The sequence below is a fragment of the Pseudophryne corroboree genome, unplaced genomic scaffold, assembly GCF_028390025.1.
Source record: "Pseudophryne corroboree isolate aPseCor3 unplaced genomic scaffold, aPseCor3.hap2 scaffold_860, whole genome shotgun sequence".
NCBI lineage: Eukaryota > Metazoa > Chordata > Amphibia > Anura > Myobatrachidae > Pseudophryne > Pseudophryne corroboree.
Window position 1 is genome coordinate 75,967 of NW_026970439.1, and position 21,253 is coordinate 97,219.

The 21,253-nt window shown below is 46.3% G+C and overlaps 13 non-coding genes across 13 annotated transcripts; 5 read left to right on the top strand and 8 right to left on the bottom strand.

Moving 5' to 3' along the window:
- Positions 1–9,488: 9,488 nt before the first annotated feature.
- On the top strand, positions 9,489–9,652 carry LOC135043419 (U1 spliceosomal RNA). The gene has a single exon (XR_010236291.1). It is a non-coding gene; the product is annotated as a U1 spliceosomal RNA (small nuclear RNA).
- Positions 9,653–9,804: 152 nt separating this feature from the next.
- On the top strand, positions 9,805–9,966 carry LOC135043425 (U1 spliceosomal RNA). The gene has a single exon (XR_010236296.1). It is a non-coding gene; the product is annotated as a U1 spliceosomal RNA (small nuclear RNA).
- A 670-nt stretch (positions 9,967–10,636) lies between these two features.
- LOC135043413 (U1 spliceosomal RNA) lies at positions 10,637–10,800 on the top strand. Its single transcript, XR_010236285.1, has one exon. It is a non-coding gene; the product is annotated as a U1 spliceosomal RNA (small nuclear RNA).
- A 152-nt stretch (positions 10,801–10,952) lies between these two features.
- LOC135043433 (U1 spliceosomal RNA) lies at positions 10,953–11,115 on the top strand. Its single transcript, XR_010236302.1, has one exon. It is a non-coding gene; the product is annotated as a U1 spliceosomal RNA (small nuclear RNA).
- A 671-nt stretch (positions 11,116–11,786) lies between these two features.
- Positions 11,787–11,950, top strand: LOC135043414 (U1 spliceosomal RNA). The gene has a single exon (XR_010236286.1). It is a non-coding gene; the product is annotated as a U1 spliceosomal RNA (small nuclear RNA).
- Positions 11,951–12,307: 357 nt separating this feature from the next.
- Positions 12,308–12,470, bottom strand: LOC135043430 (U1 spliceosomal RNA). Its single transcript, XR_010236300.1, has one exon. It is a non-coding gene; the product is annotated as a U1 spliceosomal RNA (small nuclear RNA).
- Positions 12,471–12,622: 152 nt separating this feature from the next.
- On the bottom strand, positions 12,623–12,786 carry LOC135043415 (U1 spliceosomal RNA). Its single transcript, XR_010236287.1, has one exon. It is a non-coding gene; the product is annotated as a U1 spliceosomal RNA (small nuclear RNA).
- A 671-nt stretch (positions 12,787–13,457) lies between these two features.
- Positions 13,458–13,620, bottom strand: LOC135043432 (U1 spliceosomal RNA). The gene has a single exon (XR_010236301.1). It is a non-coding gene; the product is annotated as a U1 spliceosomal RNA (small nuclear RNA).
- A 152-nt stretch (positions 13,621–13,772) lies between these two features.
- Positions 13,773–13,936, bottom strand: LOC135043416 (U1 spliceosomal RNA). Its single transcript, XR_010236288.1, has one exon. It is a non-coding gene; the product is annotated as a U1 spliceosomal RNA (small nuclear RNA).
- A 670-nt stretch (positions 13,937–14,606) lies between these two features.
- LOC135043424 (U1 spliceosomal RNA) lies at positions 14,607–14,769 on the bottom strand. The gene has a single exon (XR_010236295.1). It is a non-coding gene; the product is annotated as a U1 spliceosomal RNA (small nuclear RNA).
- A 152-nt stretch (positions 14,770–14,921) lies between these two features.
- LOC135043420 (U1 spliceosomal RNA) lies at positions 14,922–15,085 on the bottom strand. Its single transcript, XR_010236292.1, has one exon. It is a non-coding gene; the product is annotated as a U1 spliceosomal RNA (small nuclear RNA).
- Positions 15,086–15,760: 675 nt separating this feature from the next.
- On the bottom strand, positions 15,761–15,923 carry LOC135043421 (U1 spliceosomal RNA). The gene has a single exon (XR_010236293.1). It is a non-coding gene; the product is annotated as a U1 spliceosomal RNA (small nuclear RNA).
- Positions 15,924–16,075: 152 nt separating this feature from the next.
- On the bottom strand, positions 16,076–16,239 carry LOC135043410 (U1 spliceosomal RNA). Its single transcript, XR_010236283.1, has one exon. It is a non-coding gene; the product is annotated as a U1 spliceosomal RNA (small nuclear RNA).
- Between the last annotated feature and the right edge of the window lie 5,014 nt (positions 16,240–21,253).

Consider the following 21,253-nt stretch of genomic DNA (forward strand, 5'->3'; position numbering starts at 1 on the left):
CCCTTTTTACACATAGCTGCAGGCAGATTCCCCCTTTTTACACATAGCGGCAGGCAGATTCCCCCTTTTTACACATTGCGGCAGGCAGTCCCCCTTTTTTCACATAGCTGCAGGCAGATTCCCCCTTTTAACACATAGCTGCAGGCAGATTCCCCCCTTTTACACATAGCTGCAGGCAGATTCCCCCTTTTTACACATAGCGGCAGGCAGATTCCCCCTTTTTACACATAGCGGCAGGCAGATTCCCCCTTTTTACACATAGCGGCAGGCAGATTCCCCCTTTTTACACATAGCGGCAGGCAGTCCCAACAAAGAAAGAAAGAGTCGAAAGAAAGAAAGAAAGAAAGAAAGAAAGAAAGAAAGAAAGAAGAATTATACTTACCCTCTCCGCTGGCTCAGGCTTCTCGTGCAGCTTGACGATTCCCGGGCAGTAGAGAAGGAGGAGGAGGGAGGTGGAGGAGGGAGCCGCAGCAGCGCTGTCTTATTGGTGGAGGCGCTGCTGCTGCTGCCCCTCTGCTTCACTATAGGCTGTTCTCGGAAGACAGCCTATAGTGAAGCAGAGGGGCAGCAGCAGCAGCGCCTCCACCAGTAACAAAGCGCTGCTGCGGCTCCTTCCTTCACCTCCCTCCTCCTCCTCCTCCCCCCCGTGCCGCTGCTCCTCTCATCTCCAAGCGACCCTCCTCCCTCTTCGTGTGTTACAGAGGCGGCAGCGTGTCTGGTGCTGCGGCTGCTGCCCGTAGTGCCCTGGCCTGATCTGTTCGTTACGACGGGCGGGCGGCGGGAGTCGCAGGACGCATACCTGACGGGAGCGCTGGTGTGCGGCTGCGGCATGATACAATGAGTCATTGTGACTCATTGTAATGCCGGCGGGTGTGGGCCCTTGAGTGCGGCGGGGCCCCAGTGCAATGCACTGCCTGCCCTGCCAGTAGTTTCGCCCCTGGTGCCCCCCACTGGTGTGGGCTCCTGCAAGAGAGCCCCAGCGTCATGCAGTGGATTTGGCAGAAGCAGAGGACTCTGCTCCTGCAATCTTGAAGAGGCTTCTTGGAGTCAGCATCAGCATTCCCTTGGTGAATCCACAATGCCCTCCTATCCGAGACTGCCATGAAATTGGCCCGTGAGCACTTGTGCCCGGTGTAGGATTTTTAAATATGTGTAGTTTACTGTATGCAAGGGTTTAAAACCTTTTAGGAACTGAGATCTAAGGTGTATTACATGTAGTTTAAAAAAAACAAAAAAGGTTTATTTTATGGCAGTAGTTTCCAAACTGGGGTTCTTGCACTGGTAGCATAGTTTGGTGGTCCAGGACCAATTAAAATTATTTATACTTTATTAAATTGGCAAAACCATTCCCTCACAACATAACTGAACCTGAGGATGACATGCTATAAACACAATTTACTTGATTTTATATTTTTTTCTGAATTTCTCAATAAAAAAAACTTTGGCCTAGGGGTGCCGTGAAACAAATTTTGATACTATTTATTTATATAGTGCTCTTTCTCCAACAGGACTTGAGATATGGCTTCTGGAACTGAACACAGGATTCTAAATGTGGCTGTACCAAGGACCTATACAGTGGCATTACAGGTTGAGTATCCCTTATCCAAAATGCTTGGGACCAGAGGAATTTTGGATATCGGATTTTTCTGTATTTTGGAATAATTGCATACCATAACGAGATATTATGGTGATGGGACCTAAATCTAAGCACAGAATGCATTTATGTTTCATATATACCATATACACACAGCCTGAAGGTCATTTTAGCCAATATTTTTTATAACTTTGTGCATTAAACAAAGTGTGTGTACATTCACAGAATTCATTTATGTGTCATATACACCTTATACACACAGTCTGAAGTTCATTTAATACAATATTTTTAATAACTTTGAGTATTAAACAAAGTTTGTGTACACTGAGCCATCAAAAAACAAAGGTTTCACTATCTCAGTCTCACTCAAAAAAGTCCGTATTTCGGAATATTCCGTATTTCGGAATATTTGGATATGGGATACTCAACCTGTATTACTTTTTTCTGCTACTGGTTCTTTACCTATGCAAACAAGCATCTGACTTGCCTTTCCTATTGCTTTGTTACATTGCTCACCTGAAATAGTAATACTTAGATAGCTTTCCTCTTGCCATTATAATGCCCTTAATATTATAGTTAGCCTTTGTATTTTTGAGACGTGTATGATTTTGCATTTTTTGGCATTAAATGTTGCCATGTTCTTGACCATTCCTCTAGTCCAGGGGCGGAACTGCCAGAGACAACGGAGTCAGTTGCCGCCGGGCTCCAGCCCTAAAGGGGCTTCCTCCATTGCCCTCCGGCTGTTACGTGCCCTTCCTACTAAATAGACAAAGGCGCTACCAGCAGGGTCTCGCAGTTTGTACATTCCATGCCGTAACACCCTTCTTTCCACCTTTTTCAAGACCCAGCCCAGCAGCCTCGCCGCTGCCACCACCGCTAGCTGCAGCACTGCCAGCGGTGGGGTGCCCCTGCTTCTTCTCACACCACAGATAGCTGGGCAGCACTGCAACTGCCTGCCTGATTGCTCCGCCCCCTTCCGGCTCCCAAGCACCTCTGCTGCCCAGTGATCCAGGAGCCTGCTGCTAGGAAGAAGTGGCCGAGCTTCAGCAAGCGAGTCTGGACACTGGCGGAGGAAGCCATGATAACCAGATAATGGGGAGTGGAGAGCCAGTTCCAAGGTAATACTTTATACAGCTGGTTGAGATCCTGGTCGGTGGATATGGATTCCAAGAAAACCCTGGAGGTGCTTCCTTTCAAGGGAGACACTCTCTTTGGAGAAGACCTCAATAAGATTGTAGCTGATCTGGCTACTGCTAAAACAGCTTGCCTACCTAGTATGACTCCTACCACGCAGAAGGCTAAAAGTACTTTCCCTTGGCCCTTTCATCCTCAAGGTAAAGCGTACCCAAGGTCAGGCATACCCAAAGCAAGCTCATGCTTCCAGACCTGCCAAGCCCAGACTGAAGCAAGCCTGGGCTGCCCATCAGCCTGCTTCCAAAACGGACAAGCCTGCCGCATGACGGTGCAGGCCTCCCTCTGGGGGATCCCAGGGTGGGGGGCCCGACTTCTAGGTTTGGCATAATTCTAAGCTAGAGAATTCTGTTTGGAGCTCACCTTGTACTTTGTGAAGAAATAATCAGCATTGTGGCTGAGCAGATACATGTAGTGTGTGGCTGCAAACTGCATGGATCTCCTGCGTTGTAATGCTGATACTTTTTTTTTCAAAGTACCAATAGCTTCATATAATGTTCACAATTTTTATGCAGGATCAAATAGCTCAATAGGTAGGGTGTTTGATTAGAATTCAACAGGTTATAGGTTTGAATCCTGGGTATGGTAGTTTGAGATGTGTTATTTAATAAAGTATGTTGTTCTGACTGCCGGCATCCTATCACCTGGGATATCATACTAAATAAATGGAGTTGATCAATTTTTTTTTATTTTTTTTTTAAACCAGGGACAATTTCCAGATACTTTTCTTTATAACTGAGATTGCCCCCTGGAACTTCACATCAGTTGACAACTATGCATGAGTGAGCAGTGCTTGCTCTGGATCTGCCCACCCATTTATGTGCCGTCATAAAAGAAAGCACAACTGACAGTTATCCTGGGCGTACACTACACAATTATCTGTCAGGCTATCTATCCAGTCTGGATGGATGGAATGAAAATCTGGTAATGTATAGGAGCAAATGTCAATTAACCATTTGCTCCCAAACACTAGAAAAGTGGTCAAAAATGGTCATTACACAAATTGGTTAAACCCAAAATTTAACCAATTTGTTTAGGGGACCATTTTTGTCCATTTTCTAGTGTTTGAGAGTAAATCGTTGATGGTCATTTGCTCACATAGATAACCGGATTTCTATTCCAACCAGCCAGTGTTGGAGATATGGTCTGCCAGATTACATAATGCATACCAGAGCCATAACTAGACTTTTTGGTGCCCTGTGACAGATAATTATATGCCCCCCCCCCTCCCCATTTTTGCAATATGGACAAAAGGCGCATGCCTTGTGGGGAAGGGGCATAACAAGATTGGTCTCAGAGAAAGCACATGAGATATGAAGATATATCTAGTATACTTGACACTCAATGGTTTGTGGTATTGCCGGGGTGCCCTCCTTAAATGCATATACAGTCACACATGGCGTGTTTGTGCAAATGGCATATCAGCAGTCAGCACTAACTGGTGACATGCCATTTGTACAAGTAAGCCATGTGTGACTAATATATAAACATACTTTATTAAATAACACCTCAAACTATCATACCCAGGATTCAAACCTATAACCTGTTGAATTGTAATCAAATACCCTACCCATTGAGCTACTTGATCCTGCATCTATTCTAACCTCCAAAAACAGATTCAGTTGCATTTTCCAGCGTGTTTTGTTTGCGCCTTTGCAAATGTCTTACATCGACAAACTTATTCAGTACTATTTTGCAAATAGGGTTACATTGTCGCAACATTGTGTTCCCTAATTGCTTGATTTTTTTAAATGCAACAATTGATAAAGACACCTGATAATTGCTCTGTGGAGTCTTATTTTGTGTCTACTTCTAATCTACATTTAATTCCCTACCTCTAATCAAGGCATTTTTAAATGCTGGGGGCTGCCAGGACGTGAGGCCTACCTAGACTTTAGATCTGAATTTGAATGTACTTGTGAACTAACTTAATTTCCTACTTCTAAATTCATTCCTAAATTCACTACTTACATGAATCCTGTAGTTGGGCATTTTGGGACTTCGATTGTGGGCATTGTTTTGTGTCCAGACCAGCAGCAGGTGGTGTGCATTTGCTGGAAAGGCATCGAAGACCTCCGATATGCTGCATCTCCTGATGTGTGTCTCCCTCAAGTGTCTGTCAGCAAATGCCTGCTAGACACCCCATTCCAAGCTGATTGTGACATCACGGTACATGCATCATAGAACAGGCATGCTAGAACATGGGTCTTCAACCTGCGACCCTCCAGCTGCTGTGGAACTACACATCCCAGCATGCCCTGCCTCAGTTTTAGCATACCTTAATAGCAAAACTGTGGCAGGGCATGCTGGGATGTGTAGTTTCACAGCAGCTGGAGGGCCACAGGATGAAGACCCATGTGCTACAGCCAAGCCGCAGGTACATTGAATGCTAGCAAGCTGAATATTTAAATCCTTTTTGTTCCGCAGCATTCCAATGTGGAAGATTCCATGGAACCAGAGATCCTTCCATTGAGAAGGACATGCTGCCTGGATGACTACACTGTGCAAATTAAATCACGGAGCCAGTTGGTTTGTGGGTGGCTCTGGTGACTGGGTGGTTGGGTGGGTGGTGTGTCGGAGGTGGAGCACATGCAAATGATTGTGTATCATCCAGCTAGTGAGAGAGAAAACTCATGCAGGAGTGTGCCTGCTTGTCAGTGGGTTATGCACCTTGCCAGACGTCAAATCTACATAGAGCAGCTGGAGGGGACAAGAGCAGGTTTGCAAAATATAGATAGAAGAGCATATATGCTGGCACATTCTCCATGATTGTGTCAGCTTATGTTTTGGTGCACTGCACTTTCCTCCACTAAGTTTTAGCCATTTTTGTTAAGCTCAAGTGTAGTTGCTTCTCGGCCTTTTGGCTGTGATCTTGTATCGTGGTTGAAGGGTCTGCTGGAGGGAGGGATTGTTTTCTTCATTGGCGAAAAACCAAAGATATTCCAGGATGGAAGGCTTGGGAACACTATCCGTTTTTCAGTTGTGGAAGAGCACAGAGGTCGGATTAGACTACATTCTATAGTAAAGGATACCTTTCTATTTATTGCCCCTCCCCTTATATGTGTCTGTGTTACAATAAAGCTTCGGTCTTGTGATTCCCTCACCCTCTTACACTCCACACACATAGCCTTATTAACTGTTGTATTATTGTATAGTTTAAATGTATAGTGCAGTTCATGATTTATAGTGTAGGCTGGCCTGTGCTGTAGTTCTTGAACTGTACTATACCGACAGCATTTGTATTGTGTTTTATCTGTGCTGCAACACAGTACTTATGTGTGTAATGTTTATGTATGTTTTTTTGCTTCTTTATGTCAATAAAGACTGCTTTTTCAATACAATATCTGAAAACAATCAATGTTTATCTTTGATGGCAATAGAAGTGGTATGATATTTGCTGCTTTTGAAAGGCAATATCTGATATGTCCCCTATCTGGGAACCATATATTAAATGGCTTTTCAGAAAAGGGAGATGGTAGAAGAGCTTTCAGTACTTGTAGGACCGATGCACATTTCCTATTCTAGCCTCCAAAAACAGATTCAGTTGCATTTTCCAGCGTGTTTTGGATGCGCCTTTGCAAATGTCTTACATCGACAAACTTATTTAGTACTATTTTGCAAATAGGGTTACATTGTTGCAACATTGTGTTCCCTAATTGCTTGATTTTTTAAATGCAACAATTGATAAAGACACCTGATAACTGCTCTGTGGAGTCTTATTTTGTGTCTACTTTTTATCTACATTGAATTCTCTACCTCTAATCAAGGCATTTTTAAGTGCTGGGGGCTGCCAGGACGTGAGGCCTACCTAGACTTTAGATCTGAATTTGAATGTACTTGTGAACTAACTTAATTTCCTACTTCTAAATTCATTCCTAAATTCACTACTTACATGAATCCTGTAGTTGGGCATTTTGGGACTTCGATTGTGGGCATTGTTTTGTCTCCAGACCAGCAGCAGGTGGTGTGCATTTGCTGGAAAGGCATCGAAGACCTCCGATATGCTTCATCTCCTGATGTGTGTCTCCCTCAAGTGGCTGTCAGCAAATGCCTGCTAGACACCCCATTCCAAGCTGATTGTGACATCACGGTACATGCATCATAGAACAGGCATGCTAGAACATGGGTCTTCAACCTGCGACCCTCCAGCTGCTGTGGAACTACACATCCCAGCATGCCCTGCCTCAGTTTTAGCATACCTTAATAGCAAAACTGTGGCAGGGCATGCTGGGATGTGTAGTTTCACAGCAGCTGGAGGGCCACAGGATGAAGACCCATGTGCTAAAGCCAAGCCGCAGGTACATTGAATGCTAGCAAGCTGAATATTTAAATCCTTTTTATTCCGCAGCATTCCAATGTGGAAGATTCCATGGAACCAGAGATCCTTCCATTGAGAAGGACATGCTGCCTGGATGACTACACTGTGCAAATTAAATCACGGAGCCAGTTGGCTTGTGGGTGGCTCTGGTCACTGGGTGGTTGGGTGGGTGGTGTGTCGGAGGTGGAGCACATGCAAATGATTGTGTATCATCCAGCTAGTGAGAGAGAAAACTCATGCAGGAGTGTGCCTGCTTGTCAGTGGGTTATGCACCTTTCCAGACGTCAAATCTACATGGAGCAGCTGGAGAGGACAAGAGCAGGTTTGCAAAATATAGACAGAAGAGCTCTCCAGCCTAGTTTGCTGTCTGTTTCCACTTCTCTTTTCTTGAGCCGCTCCCTTCTATGCCCTTGCGCACTATCCTGACTTCTCCCATCTGCTTACTTTGTGCCTTCCAACGCACAATGCGAATTACAGGTAGTGCTGCAGGGCCCACACCCTTTTACTTGCCATACAGAGCAGCTCTGGAGCTGTTACAGTGCCCAGCTTCTGCAAGAAATCAGCTTGAATGCTTCAGGGGCTGGGGCATAGCCAACATGAGCCCCACACCGAAGGAGGGTGGAGGTGTTTAATGCAAACTATAGGTCATCCAAGCGCCGCAAAAGGCCGCCATGCCCTGCACGCCCCTTTTCTCTTTTCATATGCAGACGAGGGTTGAAGCCAACTTTGACCCACTGCTTGGATGACATCACCATATGCAAATCCATCTGCTGCAGGCCTTCCCGCAGGAATGCTTGCACTAGTTGTTGCATTTGGTTTGTTGTTTGGGGGTGCTTCAGTGTTAGGCAGCCTTCTGCCCTCCCATGTTCATCTGAAAATATGTGTTCTCCCTGCAGTTGTTGTCCCCAGATGAGAGTTCCCTTGTGCTGCCTAATGATTTTGAATTGAAGTGGTTCATGTAGGTGCTATTTTAATCTGATTTTATATATGCATTTTAGTATATTTTTTTTTTTGCTTTACCATATTTATCTTTTTATTCTAGAACCACTATTTGTCTGATCAGTTATTTAATATTGGAACCAGTAGATATAAGGTGGATTTTATATGTTAATTAAACACTTTTAATTGACTGTAAAGAAGTCTACGCCAGCTTATCTCTGATTACGGACATTGGAATAGAAGTATACTGAAGAGAGATGAGCGTTGTGCGGCAAGTTGTCATGACAACGGACTCCAAGACGACGTAACCGGAAGTGACGTATCGCTAGACCTAGCGACTACGAGAAAAAGATCTAGGACTCCGGAGGCGGAAGTGACGGAGTGGGAGTTCAGGTTGCTATGGTAACCCGGCGGTTTCCGAACATGACGCCAGGTGGAATCAATTTGGAATCTGGCTGTGATTTGCTATTTAAATCTGGATGTGTGGTGCAGTGAGTATTCAGCCTCGAAAAAGACTCCAGGAATAGGAGTTGAAACGCGTCGGCGTATTCCATCTGTGACTGGCATTTACGGTGGTCTGCACTTCTAAGAACCAGAGGACTTTCCAGCTCCAGCCCGGGCGGTTTTGAGATTTAAAAGAACTTGTTTGAGAACTTTTTGGGGTTCTCAAACCCTCTGGTAATTGCTCTGCATATCTCTTTGTGGCTGTCACATTTTGGAGAATCATTCTGCACATTTTTACCCTACCTGTTTATTGTGTTATGTCCATGTTCCCCGATATGTGTCATTAAAAAACTTTATTGCACATGTGGTTCCCCTCTCCCCTCTGTTTTACATGCTACTACATTGAGAGGAGGAGGAGTGAGGAGTAAGAACCTGGACTTTCACGGTGACCTTAAGGGTTGTATGTTTTGTTTTTTTATTGCATGCAAGCACTTTATGCATTCATTTATGCACTGTTACTAGGTGCCTGTTGGTACCCGCAGCCTAATTTGTTTATTGTTCATTCATTTCTGGTGCTCTGGAGAGGCACTTATCCTGGTTGCGGGGGTTATTGTGCAGCCTTGTTTTAGACTGCGCGACACGTGGATAAAACTAGACAGATTCTTTGTTATACATTCCCTGCATACCCCTTTTCTCTTTTCATATGCAGATGAGGGTTCCAGCCAACTTTGGCCCACTGCTTGGATGACATCACTGTATGCAAATACATCTTCTGCAGACCTTCCCCCAGGAATGCTTGTACTAGTTGTTGCATTTGGTTTGTTGTTTGGGGGTGCTTCAGTATTAGGCAGCCTTCTGCCCTCCCATGTTCATCTGAAAATATGTGTTCTCCCTGCAGTTGTTGTCCCCAGATGAGAGTTCCCTTGTGCTGCCTCAGTTGAATCTCCTTTACTTGACAGAGATGTGCCTGAGCAGCGGCCCTCCCCAGCCCTATCCCAAATCATACTTATTTTGCATAGGAGATATCATGGTAATGAAGACTGTTATCCCAGGGTGAGGTTCATTCATTGCATTCTGGGTATGCTGACCCCTGTGATTTCCCCAAATGTGGGAAACTTGACTGCATTATTTGTGGTAGTGGGGGACTGTGTTTGTGCTTTCCTCTGGTCAGCTCTGGTAAAAGTCAGATTTCTTTGTCTCAGATCTTCCTCTAGCCTTGTTCTTCTTTCGAGAGTTCCCTTGTGCTGACTCAGTTGGATCTCCTTCACTTGACAGGGAAGTGCCCGAGCAGCGACCCTACCCAGCTCTAGCCCAACTCCTACTTACCTGCCAGGTGAGATACTATGATCATGAAGGTGTTCTCCCAGGGCAAGGCTCACCCATTGCACTCTGGGTGTGCTGCTCTTGCGATTTCCCCAAATGTGGGAAACTTGACTGCATAATTTGTGTTTCCCCTGGTCGGCTCTCGTATAATTCAGATCTCTTTGTCTCAGGTCTCTCTCCAGCCTAGTTTGCTGTCTGTTTCCACTTCTCTTTTCTTGAGCCGCTCCCTTCTATGCCCTTGCGCACTATTATGACCTCTCCTGTCTGCTTACTTTGTGCCTTCCAACGTCAATGCAAACTACAGGTAGTGCTGCAGGGCCCACACCCTTTTACATGCTTTACAGAGCAGCTCTGGAGCTGTTACAGTGCCCAGCTGCTGCAAGAAATCAGCTTGAATGCTTCAGGGGCTGGGGCATAGCCAACATGAGCCCCACACCGAAGGAGGGTGGAGGTGTTTAATGTGAATTAGGGGTCATCCAAGCGCCGCAAAAGGCCGCCATGCCCTGCACATCCCTTTTTTCTTTTCATATGCAGACGAGGGTTGAAGCCAACTTTGACCCACTGCTTGGATGACATCACCATATGCAAATCCATCTGCTGCAGGCCTTCCCCCAGGAATGCTTGCACTAGTTGTTGCATTTGGTTTGTTGTTTGGGGGTGCTTCAGTATTAGGCAGCCTTCTGCCCTCCCATGTTCATCTGAAAATATGTGTTCTCCCTGCAGTTGTTGTCCCCAGATGAGAGTTCCCTTGTGCTGCCTCAGTTGAATCTCCTTTACTTGACAGAGATGTGCCTGAGCAGCGGCCCTCCCCAGCTCTATCCCAAATCATACTTATTTTGCATAGGAGATACCATGGTCATGAAGATTGTTCTCCCAGGTTGAGGTTCATTCATTGCATTCTGGGTATGCTGACCCCTGTGATTTCCCCAAATGTGGGAAACTTGACTGCATTATTTGTGGTAGTGGGGGACTGTGTTTGTGCTTTCCTCTGGTCAGCTCTGGTAAAAGTCAGATTTCTTTGTCTCAGATCTTCCTCTAGCCTTGTTCTTCTTTCGAGAGTTCCCTTGTGCTGCCTCAGTTGGATCTCCTTCACTTGACAGGGGGGTGCCCGAGCAGCGACCCTCCCCAGCTCTAGCCCAACTCCTACTTACCTGCCAGGTGAGATACTATGATCATGTAGGTGCTTCTCCCAGGGCAAGGCTCACCCATCGCACTCTGGGTGTGCTGCCCCTGTGATTTCTCCAAATGTGGGAAACTTGACTGCATAATTTGTGTTTCCCCTGGTCGGCTCTCGTATAATTCAGATGTCTTTGTCTCAGGTCTCTCTCCAGCCTAGTTTGCTGTCTGTTTCCACTTCTCTTTTCTTGAGCCGCTCCCTTCTATGCCCTTGCGCACTATCCTGACTTCTCCCGTCTGCTTACTTTGTGCCTTCCAACGCACAATGCGAACTACAGGTAGTGCTGCAGGGCCCACACCCTTTTACTTGCCTTACAGAGCAGCTCTGGAGCTGTTACAGTGCCCAGCTGCTGCAAGAAATCAGCTTGAATGCTTCAGGGGCTGGGGCATAGCCAACATGAGCCCTACACCGAAGGAGGGTGGAGGTGTTTAATGCGAACTAGGGGTCATCCAAGCGCCGCAAAAGGCCGCCATGCCCTGCACGCCCCTCTTCTCTATTCATATGCAGATGAGGGTTGAAGCCAACTTTGACCCACTGCTTGGATGACATCACCATATGCAAATCCATCTGCTGCAGGCCTTCCCCCAGGAATGCTTGCACTAGTTGTTGCATTTGGTTTGTTGTTTGGGGGTGCTTCAGTATTAGGCAGCCTTCTGCCCTCCCATGTTCAACTGAAAATATGTGTTCTCCCTGCAGTTGTTGTCCCCAGATGAGAGTTCCCTTGTGCTGCCTCAGTTGAATCTCCTTTACTTGACAGAGATGTGCCTGAGCAGCGGCCCTCCCCAGCTCTATCCCAAATCATACTTATTTTGCATAGGAGATACCATGGTCATGAAGATTGTTTTCCCAGGGTGAGGTTCATTCATTGCATTCTGGGTATGCTGACCCCTGTGATTTCCCCAAATGTGGGAAACTGGACTGCATTATTTGTGGTAGTGAGGGACTGTGTTTGTGCTTTCCTCTGGTCAGCTCTGGTAAAAGTCAGATTTCTTTGTCTCAGATCTTCCTCTAGCCTTGTTCTTCTTTCGAGTTGCTCCCTCGGTGTGGGGCTCATGATGGCTATGCCCCAGCCCCTGAAGCATTCAAGCTGATTTCTTGCAGCAGCTGGGCACTGTAACAGCTCCAAAGCTGCTCTGTAAGGCAAGTAAAAGGGTGTGGGCCCTGCAGCACTACCTGTAGTTTGCATTGTGCGTTGGAAGGCACAAAGTAAGCAGACAGGAGAAGTCAGGATAGTGCGCAAGGGCATAGAAGGGAGCAACTCAAGAAAAGAGAAGTGGAAACAGACTGCAAATTAGGCTGGAGAGAGACCTGAGACAAAGAGATCTGAATTATACGAGAGCCGACCAGGTGAAACACAAATTATGCAGTCAAGTGTCCAACATTTGGGGAAACCGCAGGAGTAGCACACCCAGAGTGCAATGGGTGAGCCTTGCCCTGGGAGAAGCACCTTCATGATCATAGTATCTCACCTGGCAGGTAAGTAGGAGTTGGGCTAGAGCTGGGGAGGGTCGCTGCTCGGGCACCCCCCTGTCAAGTGAAGGAGATCCAACTGAGGCAGCACAAGAGAACTCTCGAAAGAAGAACAAGGCTAGAGGAAGATCTGAGACAAAGAAATCTGACTTTTACCAGAGCTGACCAGAGGAAAGCACAAACACAGTCCCTCACTACCACAAATAATGCAGTCCAGTTTCCCACATTTGGGGAAATCACAGGGGTCAGCATACCCAGAATGCAATGAATGAACCTCACCCTGGGAAAACAATCTTCATGACCATGGTATCTCCTATGCAAAATAAGTATAATTTGGGATAGAGCTGGGGAGGGCCGCTGCTCAGGCACATCTCTGTCAAGTAAAGGAGATTCAACTGAGGCAGCACAAGGGAACTCTCATCTGGGGACAACAACTGCAGGGAGAACACATATTTTCAGATGAACATGGGAGGGCAGAAGGCTGCCTAATACTGAAGCACCCCCAAACAACAAACCAAATGCAACAACTAGTGCAAGCATTCCTGGGGGAAGGCCTGCAGCAGATGGATTTGCATATGGTGATGTCATCCAAGCAGTGGGTCAAAGTTGGCTTCAACCCTCATCTGCATATGAATAGAGAAGAGGGGCGTGCAGGGCATGGCGGCCTTTTGCGGCGCTTGGATGACCCCTAGTTCGCATTAAACACCTCCACCCTCCTTCGGTGTGGGGCTCATGTTGGCTATGCCCCAGCCCCTGAAGCATTCAAGCTGATTTCTTGCAGCAGCTGGGCACTGTAACAGCTCCAGAGCTGCTCTGTAAGGCAAGTAAAAGGGTGTGGGCCCTGCAGCACTACCTGTAGTTCGCATTGTGCGTTGGAAGGCACAAAGTAAGCAGACGGGAGAAGTCAGGATAGTGCGCAAGGGCATAGAAGGGAGCGGCTCAAGAAAAGAGAAGTGGAAACAGACAGCAAACTAGGCTGGAGAGAGACCTGAGACAAAGACATCTGAATTATACGAGAGCCGACCAGGGGAAACACAAATTATGCAGTCAAGTTTCCCACATTTTGGGAAATCACAGGGGCAGCACACCCAGAGTGCGATGGGTGAGCCTTGCCCTGGGAGAAGCACCTACATGATCATAGTATCTCACCTGGCAGGTAAGTAGGAGTTGGGCTAGAGCTGGGGAGGGTCGCTGCTCGGGCACCCCCCTGTCAAGTGAAGGAGATCCAACTGAGGCAGCACAAGGGAACTCTCGAAAGAAGAACAAGGCTAGAGGAAGATCTGAGACAAAGAAATCTGACTTTTACCAGAGCTGACCAGAGGAAAGCACAAACACAGTCCCCCACTACCACAAATAATGCAGTCAAGTTTCCCACATTTGGGGAAATCACAGGGGTCAGCATACCCAGAATGCAATGAATGAACCTCAATCTGGGAGAACAATCTTCATGACCATGGTATCTCCTATGCAAAATAAGTATGATTTGGGATAGAGCTGGGGAGGGCCGCTGCTCAGGCACATCTCTGTCAAGTAAAGGAGATTCAACTGAGGCAGCACAAGGGAACTCTCATCTGCGGACAACAACTGCAGGGAGAACACATATTTTCAGATGAACATGGGAGGGCAGAAGGCTGCCTAATACTGAAGCACCCCCAAACAACAAACCAAATGCAACAACTAGTGCAAGCATTCCTGGGGGAAGGCCTGCAGCAGATGGATTTGCATATGGTGATGTCATCCAAGCAGTGGGTCAAAGTTGGCTTCAACCCTCGTCTGCATATGAAAAGAAAAAAGGGATGTGCAGGGCATGGCGGCCTTTTGCGGCGCTTGGATGACCCCTAATTCACATTAAACACCTCCACCCTCCTTCGGTGTGGTGCTCATGTTGGCTATGCCCCAGCCCCTGAAGCATTCAAGCTGATTTCTTGCAGCAGCTGGGCACTGTAACAGCTCCAGAGCTGCTCTGTAAAGCATGTAAAAGGGTGTGGGCCCTGCAGCACTACCTGTAGTTTGCATTGACGTTGGAAGGCACAAAGTAAGCAGACAGGAGAGGTCATAATAGTGCGCAAGGGCATAGAAGGGAGCGGCTCAAGAAAAGAGAAGTGGAAACAGACAGCAAACTAGGCTGGAGAGAGACCTGAGACAAAGAGATCTGAATTATACGAGAGCCGACCAGGGGAAACACAAATTATGCAGTCAAGTTTCCCACATTTGGGGAAATCGCAAGAGCAGCACACCCAGAGTGCAATGGGTGAGCCTTGCCCTGGGAGAAGCACCTTCATGATCATAGTATCTCACCTGGCAGGTAAGTAGGAGTTGGGCTAGAGCTGGGTAGGGTCGCTGCTCGGGCACTTCCCTGTCAAGTGAAGGAGATCCAACTGAGTCAGCACAAGGGAACTCTCGAAAGAAGAACAAGGCTAGAGGAAGATCTGAGACAAATAAATCTGACTTTTACCAGAGCTGACCAGAGGAAAGCACAAACACAGTCCCCCACTACCACAAATAATGAAGTCGAGTTTCCCACATTTGGGGAAATCACAGGGGTCAGCATACCCAGAATGCAATGAATGAACCTCACCCTGGGATAACAGTCTTCATTACCATGATATCTCCTATGCAAAATAAGTATGATTTGGGATAGGGCTGGGGAGGGCCGCTGCTCAGGCACATCTCTGTCAAGTAAAGGAGATTCAACTGAGGCAGCACAAGGGAACTCTCATCTGGGGACAACAACTGCAGGGAGAACACATATTTTCAGATGAACATGGGAGGGCAGAAGGCTGCCTAATACTGAAGCACCCCCAAACAACAAACCAAATGCAACAACTAGTACAAGCATTCCTGGGGGAAGGTCTGCAGAAGACGGATTTGCATACAGTGATGTCATCCAAGCAGTGGGCCAAAGTTGGCTGGAACCCTCATCTGCATATGAAAAGAGAAAAGGGGTATGCAGGGAATGGCGGCTTTTTGCGGCGCTTAGATGACCCTTAGTTCGCATTAAACACCCCCACCCTCCTTCGGTGTGGGGCTCATGTTGGCAATGCCCCAGCCCCTGAAGCATTCAAGCTGATTTCTTGCAGCAGCTTGGCACTGTAACAGCTCCAGAGCTGCTCTGTAATGCAAGTAAAAGTTTGTGGGCCCTGCAGCACTACCTGTAGTTTGCATTGTGCATTGGAAGGCACAAAGTAAGCAGACAGGAGGAGAAGTCAGGATAGTGCACAAGGGTATAGAAGGGAGGGGCTCAAAAAAAAAAGAAGTGGAAACAGACTGCAAACTAGGCTGGAGAGAGACCTGAGACAAAGAGATCTGAATTATATGAAAACCAACCAGTGGAAACACAAATTATGCAGTCAAGTTTCCCACATTTGGGGAAATCACAGGGGCAGCACACCCAGAGTGCAATGGGTGAGCCTTGCCCTGGGAGAAGCACCTTCATGATCATAGTATCTCACCTGGCAGGTAAGTAGGAGTTGGGCTAGAGCTGGGGAGGGTCGCTGCTTGGGCACCCCCCTGTCAAGTAAAGGAGATCCAACTGAGGCAGCACAAGGGAACTCTCGAAAGAAGAACAAGGCTAGAGGAAGATCTGAGACAAAGAAATCTGACTTTTACCAGAGCTGACCAGAGGAAAGCACAAACACAGTCCCCCACTACCACAAATAATGCAGTCAAGTTTCCCACATTTGGGGAAATCACAGGGGTCAGCATACCCAGAATGCAATGAATGAACCTCACCCTGGGAGAACAATCTTCATGACCATGGTATCTCCTATGCAAAATAAGTATGATTTGGGATAGGGCTGGGGAGGGCCGATGCTCAGGCACATCTCTGTCAAGTAAAGAAGATTCAACTGAGGCAGCACAAGGGAACTCTCATCTGGGGACAACAACTGCAGGGAGAACACATATTTTCAGATGAACATGGGAGGGCAGAAGGCTGCCTAATACTGAAGCACCCCCAAACAACAAACCAAATGCAACAACTAGTGCAAGCATTCCTGGGGGAAGGCCTGCAGTAGATGGATTTGCATATGGTGATGTCATCCAAGCAGTGGGTCAAAGTTGGCTTCAACCCTCGTCTGCATATTAAAAGAGAAAAGGGGCATGCAGGGCATGGCGGCCTTTTGCGGCGCTTGGATGACCTATAGTTCGCATTAAACACCTCCACCCTCCTTCGGTGCGGGGCTCATGTTGGCTATGCCCCAGCCCCTGAAGCATTCAAGCTGATTTCTTGCAGAAGCTGGGCACTGTAACAGCTCCAGAGCTGCTCTGTATGGCAAGTAAAAGGGTGTGGGCCCTGCAGCACTACCTGTAGTTCGCATTGTGCGTTGGAAGGCACAAAGTAAGCAGATGGGAGAAGTCAGGATAGTGCGCAAGGGCATAGAAGGGAGCTGCTCAAGAAAAGAGAAGTGGAAACAGACATCAAACTAGGCTGGAGAGCTCTTCTGTCTATATTTTGCAAACCTGCTCTTGTCCTCTCCAGCTGCTCCATGTAGATTTGACGTCTGGAAAGGTGCATAACCCACTGACAAGCAGGCACACTCCTGCATGAGTTTTCTCTCTCACTAGCTGGATGATACACAATCATTTGCATGTGCTCCACCTCCGACACACCACCCACCCAACCACCCAGTGACCAGAGCCACCCACAAGCCAACTGGCTCCGTGATTTAATTTGCACAGTGTAGTCATCCAGGCAGCATGTCCTTCTCAATGGAAGGATCTCTGGTTCCATGGAATCTTCCACATTGGAATGCTGCGGAATAAAAGGATTTAAATATTCAGCTTGCTAGCATTCAATGTACCTGCGGCTTGGCTTTAGCACATGGGTCTTCATCCTGTGGCCCTCCAGCTGCTGTGAAACTACACATCCCAGCATGCCCTGCCACAGTTTTGCTATTAAGGTATGCTAAAACTGAGGCAGGGCATGCTGGGATGTGTAGTTCCACAGCAGCTGGAGGGTCGCAGGTTGAAGACCCATGTTCTAGCATGCCTGTTCTATGATGCATGTACCGTGATGTCACAATCAGCTTGGAATGGGGTGTCTAGCAGGCATTTGCTGACAGACACTTGAGGGAGACACACATCAGGAGATGCAGCATATCGGAGGTCTTCGATGCCTTTCCAGCAAATGCACACCACCTGCTGCTGGTCTGGACACAAAACAATGCCCACAATCGAAGTCCCAAAATGCCCAACTACAGGATTCATGTAAGTAGTGAATTTAGGAATTAATTTAGAAGTAGGAAATTAAGTTAGTTCACAAGTACATTCAAATTCAGATCTAAAGTCTAGGTAGGCCTCACGTCCTGGCAGCCCCCAGCACTTAAAAATGCCTTGATTAGAGGTAGAGAATTAAATGTAGATAAAAAGTAGACACAAAATAAGACTCCACAGAGCAGTTATCAGGTGTCTTTATCAATTGTTGCATTTAAAAAATCAAGCAATTAGGGAACACAATGTTGCAACAATGTAACCCTATTTGCAAAATAGTACTGAATAAGTTTGTCGATGTAAGACATTTGCAAAGGCGCATCCAAAACACGCTGGAAAATGCAACTGAATCTGTTTTTGGAGGCTAGAATAGGAAATGTGCATCGGTCCTACAAGTACTGAAAGCTCTTCTACCATCTCCCTTTTCTGAAAAGCCATTTAATATATGGTTCCCAGATAGGGGACATATCAGATATTGCCTTTCAAAAGCAGCAAATATCATACCACTTCTATTGCCATCAAAGATAAACATTGATTGTTTTCAGATATTGGATTGAAAAAGCAGTCTTTATTGACATAAAGAAGCAAAAAAACATACATAAACATTACACACATAAGTACTGTGTTGCAGCACAGATAAAACACAATACAAATGCTGTCGGTATAGTACAGTTCAAGAACTACAGCACAGGCCAGCCTACACTATAAATCATGAACTGCACTATACATTTAAACAATACAATAATACAACAGTTAATAAGGCTATGTGTGTGGAGTGTAAGAGGGTGAGGGAATCACAAGACCGAAGCTTTATTGTAACACAGACACACATAAGGGGAGGGGCAATAAATAGAAAGGTATCCTTTACTATAGAATGTAGTCCAATCCGACCTCTGTGCTCTTCCACAACTGAAAAACGGATAGTGTTCCCAAGCCTTCCATCCTGGAATATCTTTGGTCTTTCGCCAATGAAGAAAACAATCCCTCCCTCCAGCAGACCCTTCAACCACGATACAAGATCACAGCCAAAATGCCGAGAAGCGACTACACTTGAGCTTAACAAAAATGGCTAAAACTTAGTGGAGGAAAGTGCAGTGGACCAAAACATAAGCTGACACAATCATGGAGAATGTGCCAGCATATATGCTCTTCTATCTATATTTTGCAAACCTGCTCTTGTCCCCTCCAGCTGCTCTATGTAGATTTGACGTCTGGCAAGGTGCATAACCCACTGACAAGCAGGCACACTCCTGCATGAGTTTTCTCTCTCACTAGCTGGATGATACACAATCATTTGCATGTGCTCCACCTCCGACACACCACCCACCCAACCACCCAGTCACCAGAGCCACCCACAAACCAACCGGCTCCGTGATTTAATTTGCACAGTGTAGTCATTCAGGCAGCATGTCCTTCTCAATGGAAGGATCTCTGGTTCCATGGAATCTTCCACATTGGAATGCTGCGGAACAAAAAGGATTTAAATATTCAGCTTGCTAGCATTCAATGTACCTGCGGCTTGGCTCTAGCACATGGGTCTTCATCCTGTGGCCCTCCAGCTGCTGTGAAACTACACATCCCAGCATGCCCTGCCACAGTTTTGCTATTAAGGTATGCTAAAACTGAGGCAGGGCATGCTGGGATGTGTAGTTCCACAGCAGCTGGAGGGTCGCAGGTTGAAGACCCATGTTCTAGCATGCCTGTTCTATGATGCATGTACCGTGATGTCACAATCAGCTTGGAATGGGGTGTCTAGCAGGCATTTGCTGACAGACACTTGAGGGAGACACACATCAGGAGATGCAGCATATCGGAGGTCTTCGATGCCTTTCCAGCAAATGCACACCACCTGCTGCTGGTCTGGACACAAAACAATGCCCACAATCGAAGTCCCAAAATGCCCAACTACAGGATTCAGGTAAGTAGTGGATTTAGGAATGAATTTAGAAGTAGGAAATTAAGTTAGTTCACAAGTACATTCAAATTCAGATCTAAAGTCTAGGTAGGCCTCACGTCCTGGCAGCCCCCAGCATTTAAAAATGCCTTGATTAGAGGTAGAGAATTAAATGTAGATAAGAAGTAGACACAAAATAAGACTCCACAGAGCAGTTATCAGGTGTCTTTATCAATTGTTGCATTTAAAAAATCAAGCAATTAGGGAACACAATGTTGCAACAATGTAACCCTATTTGCAAAATAGTACTAAATAAGTTTGTCGATGTAAGACATTTGCAAAGGCGCATCCAAAACACGCTGGAAAATGCAACTGAATCTGTTTTTGGAGGCTAGAATAGGAAATGAGCATCGGTCCTACAAGTACTGAAAGCTCTTCTCCCATCTCCCTTTTCTGAAAAGCCATTTAATATATGGTTCCCAGATAGGGGACATATCAGATATTGCCTTTAAAAAGCAGCAAATATCATACCACTTCTATTGCCATCAAAGATAAACATTGATTGTTTTCAGATATTGGATTGAAAAAGCAGTCTTTATTGACATAAAGAAGCAAAAAAACATACATAAACATTACACACATAAGTACCGTGTTGCAGCACAGCCAAAACACAATACAAATGCTGTCGGTATAGTACAGTTCAAGAACTACAGCACAGGCCAGCCTACACTATAAATCATGAACTGCACTATACATTTAAATACAATAATACAACAGTTAATAAGGCTATGGGTGTGGAGTGTAAGAGGGTGAAGGAATCACAAGCCCGAAGCTTTATTGAAAGACAGACACATATAAATGGAGGATTAATAAATACAAAGATATCCTTTACTATAGAATGTAGTCCAATCCGGTCTTTCAACTCTTCCACAACTGAAAAACGGATAGTGTTCCCAAGCCTTCCATCCTGGAATATCTTCAGTCTCTCGCCAATGAAGAAAACAATCCCTCCAGCAGACTCTTCAACCACGATACAAGATCACAGCCAAAAGGGCGAGAAGCAACTACACTTGCGTTTAACCAAAATGGCTAAAACTTAGTGAAGGAAAGTGCAGTGCACCAAAACATAAGCTGACACAATCATGGAGAATGCGCCAGCATATATGCTCTTCTATCTATATTTTGCAAACCTGCTCTTGTCCCCTCCAGCTGCTCCATGTAGATTTGACGCCTGGCAAGGTGCATAACCCACTGACAAGCAGGCACACTCCTGCATGAGTTTTCACTCTCACTAGCTGGATGATACACATTCATTTGCATGTGCTCCACCTCCGACACACCGCCCACCCAACCACCCAGTCACCAGAGCCACCCACAAGCCAACTGGCTCCGTGATTTAATTTGCACAGTGCAGTCATCAAGGCAGCATGTCCTTCTCAATGGAATAATCTCTGGTTCCATGGAATCTTCCGCATTGGAATGCTGCGGAACAAAAATGATTTAAACATTCAGCTTGCTAGCATTCAATGTACCTGCGGCTTGGCTCTAGCACATGGGTCTTCATCCTGTGGCTCTCCAGCTGCTGTGAAACTACACATCCCAGCATGCCCTGCCACAGTTTTGCTATTAAGGTATGCTAAAACTGAGGCAGGGCATGCTGGTATATGTAGTTCCACAGCAGCTGGAGGGTCG